The sequence below is a fragment of the Piliocolobus tephrosceles genome, chromosome 5, assembly GCF_002776525.5.
Source record: "Piliocolobus tephrosceles isolate RC106 chromosome 5, ASM277652v3, whole genome shotgun sequence".
NCBI lineage: Eukaryota > Metazoa > Chordata > Mammalia > Primates > Cercopithecidae > Piliocolobus > Piliocolobus tephrosceles.
In genome coordinates, this window is record NC_045438.1 from 150,750,404 (window position 1) to 150,754,392 (window position 3,989).

Here is a 3,989-nt window from a genome sequence, read left to right on the forward strand (position 1 = left end):
TCAGTAGAAAAGGAAAAACTGCAGGCAGCAGCATTTCTCCTTTCTGGGCAGCTCTGATACTTTGCTGTTTGTTTCCCCTTTACCTGGTGATCTCCAGCCTTTAAGGTGATAAAATGTAGCTCTTGACTAAAGATTGGGGCACCCCTGACACAAATTCAGTATATAGACAGGAAAGATCTTTCTTTTTTCAAGACACAGTTTCACTCTGTTGCCCCAGCTGGATGGAGTACAGTGGCATGATCTTGGCTCACTACAACCTCCACCTCTTGAGTTCAAGCAATTCTCATGCCTCATCAGCCTCCCAAGTAGCTGGGATTACAGACGTATGCCGCCATGCCAGGCTAATATTTTGTGTTTTGTTTTGTTTTGTTTTGTTTTGTTGAGATGGAGTTTCGCTCTTTTTGCCCAGGCTGGAGTGCAATGGCGTGATCTCGGCTCACTGCAGCCTCCACCTCCCGGGTTCAAGCAATTCTTCTGCCTCAGCCTCCCAAGTAACTGGGATTACAGCCATGTGCCACCACCCGGCTAATTTTGTATTTTTAGTAGAGATGGGGTTTCTCCACGTTGGTCAGGCTGGTCTTGATCTCCCGACCTCATGTGATCCACTCGCCTCAGCCTCCCAAAGTGCTGGGATTACAGGCATGAACCACTGTGCCTGGCCAATTTTTTGTATTTTTAGTAGACACAGGGTTTCACCATTTTGGCCAGGTTAGTCTTGAACCCCGGGCTCAAGTGTTCCACCCACCTCAGCCTCCCAAAATGCTGGGATTACAGGCATGAGCCACTGCAGCCAGCCGGGTAAGATCATTCTTTACACAACAAAAACAAAAACATACAAACAAACAAACTTGAGAAAATAAGCTTATTCTAAAATGTAGTAAAGGCCAGGCCAGTGGATCACGCCTGTAATCCCAGCACTTTGGGAGGCTGAGGCAGGCGAATCACCTGAGGTCAGGAGTTTGAGACCAGCCTGACCAACATGGTGAAACCCTGTCTCTACTAAAAATACAAAAATTAGCCAGGCATGGTGGCACGTGCCTGTAATCCCAGCTATTTGGGAGACTGAGGCAGGAGAATGACTTGAACCCAGGAGGCGGAGGTTGCAGTGAACCAAGATTGCACCATTGCACTCCAGCCTGAACAAGAGTGAGACTCCGTCTAAAGAAAAAAATAGTAAAAATACACTTTATAGTAAAAATATAATATGAAAGGGAGCATCACTCCCCACTCATCAAGCGTGAGGTGTGCCACACGGTGACTTCCTTCCAAAGAGAATGGAAAGGTGAAAATGTAACTCTGTAGTAGAGAAACGACAAGCACGACTTCAGGTGGTCAAAGTCAACATCAACAGTGATAAGTCATGTGGATAGTATGCACCATGTGATACAAATGGCACTTCACCAATGTGATTGTCCTCCCCAAACCCGTAACTCCAGTCTAATTATGAGAAAAACATCAGGCCTACAATACACCTTAGCATACTCCTCAAACATGTCAAAGACATCAAAATCAGTCTGAATGCTGTCTCCCTCCTAAGCCAAGATCCTCCTCATCCTTCAAGGTCTAGCTAAAAGCCAACTACTCAAAATAGCTTTCCCTCTTCATGCTTCTTCAGGATCTGGATTTTCTATCAAAAGTTTTTATGTATTTTCCATTGCAATTGTTTTCATGTTTAGCTTACCAATTAAACTCTCAGTTCCTTCTCCATACTTCACTAGCCTTTCTTTGCCCCAAATTAAGTACAGGGTTTTGCATATAAAAAATTCTTAGATGTATGTCAAATTTTAATGTTTTCAAGATAAAAAATAGCTGGTGTGGGTTTCACTTACATTTTATGCTACTAGTTTGCTCATTTTAATTAAAGAGTGAATTAATTAATAGAAGGAAAGATCCCAAAAATGCAACGACACAATGTCTTCTCATCAGTCAATCAATGAAAGCATAAAATCAAGATAGAAATGCATATGTGCACTCTCAAATTAGGCATCGTTCTGGAACAGTTGTAAATCAGTTGATAGGAACTGAGGCAATTTTTTCTCTCTGTGCCATAGATCAGTGACCCCAAGGAAAGTTGCCTAATCCAGGGGATATATAAGATCATTCATTGGGATTTGGAAAGAAAATATTAGGTTTTCTCACTCTATGTTTTGCCTCAATGATTGGTTTATATTCTTTACATGTACCATCATGTATAATTGTAGTAGCTTTACAGCGTATTTTAAAAGTTGTTAAGGTAAGTCTCCCCTTCACTTTTTTTTTTTTTTTTTTTTTTTGAGACAGGGTGTCACTCTGTCACCCAGACTGGCACAAGGCTTACTGCATCCTCAACCTCCTAGGCTCAAGCAGTCCTCCCACCTCAGCCTCCCAGGTAGCTGGGACTACAGGTGCATACCACCACGCCAAGCTAATTTTGTATTTTTGTAGAGACAGTTTCTCACTATGTTGCCCAGGCTGATCTCAAACTCCTGTGCTCAGGTGATCCTCCTGCCTCAGCCTCCCAAAGTGCTGGGATTACAAGCTCAAGCCCACCATACCTGGCCTTCACTATTCTTTTTTAAAAATGTCTTTTAACAATTTTCATACGTCATACTTTTTTTTTTTTTTTTTTTCTGAGATGAGCGTCTTCCTGTGTTGCCCAGGATGGACTCAAACTCCTGGCCTGAAACAATTCTCCCGCCTCAGCCTCCTGAATAGCTGGGACTATAGGTGTGTACCAACCTGTCCAGCTTCATATGGTCACATTTTAAAATTAAATTTAAAGTCACTTGTTTGGTGTAGAGGGTAGTGAGGGGAATATTGTCTCTGCTCAGAAACACATTTTTTTTTTTGAGATGGAGTCTCACTCTGTGGCCCAGGCTGGAGTGCAGTGGCCGGATCTCAGCTCACTGCAAGCTCCGCCTCCCGGGTTTACGCCATTCTCCTGCCTCGGCCTCCTGAGTAGCTGGGACTTCAGGCACCCGCCACCTCGCCCGGCTAGTTTTTTGTATTTTTTAGTAGAGACGGGGTTTCACCATGTTAGCCAGGATGGTCTCGATCTCCTGACCTCGTGATCCGCCCGTCTCAGCCTCCCAAAGTGCTGGGATTACAGGCTTGAGCCACCGCGCCCGGCCTCAGAAACATGTTTTAATGAGCTAGTTGAGATGGAAAGATGAAGCTCACCAGGGTTCACTGAGGCAAGCCAGTTTTTAAACATTATACGATGACCACATGGAAAGTGACATTAGCAAGATGGCTCCTAATGCTTGCTCCTCCTACAAAGATAGCCAGAACAACAAATAAACAATGCCTTTTTATATTCCCCCCCCCCCCCGCCAAGACAGAGTCTTGCTCTGTCGCCAGGCTGGATCCAGTGCAGTGGCACAATCTTGGCTCACTGCAACCTCCGCCTCCCGGGTTCACAATGGGGTTTCGGCCAGGCTGGTCTCAAACTCCTGACCTCAGGTGATCCGCCTGCCTCAGCCTCAGAGTGCTGGGATTGCAGGAGTGAGCCACTGCGCCTGGCCAACAACGACATTTTAATGAAAATAACGGAGAGTGATGGACTGCACCAGAGGAGTAACAGAATCTCGGGATGACCACAGAGAATGGAAGGAAATGCCAGGCCTCCATTATTCTGTCCCCCAGTTGGGATCAGCTGAGAACTAGCTTCTCCCTTCAGCAAAGAGGTCAACAAGGGGATCCCAGCAACTCCCAGCAACTCTGGACACCTACAAACCTCACTATTGTCCCCTGCAGTCCTTGTAGGCACTAAGCCCAGCTGAGGAAGCTGCCTGGAGTCCACACAGCTGTGCTGCCCGGAGAGAAGGAGCCAGCACTGGCCACTCCCCGCCCTGATCCACATGCTGCTGAATTGGAACTACGGCTGGAGTGTGACTGGCTCTGTGGACAAGTAGTTACAGATCCCCATTCATCCCTGAAGCTAAATTGCCTTCGAACCACCCAGCCTGGTGTCCCAACATCCCCAAGCTGAAATGTGAGCAGCAGTTACA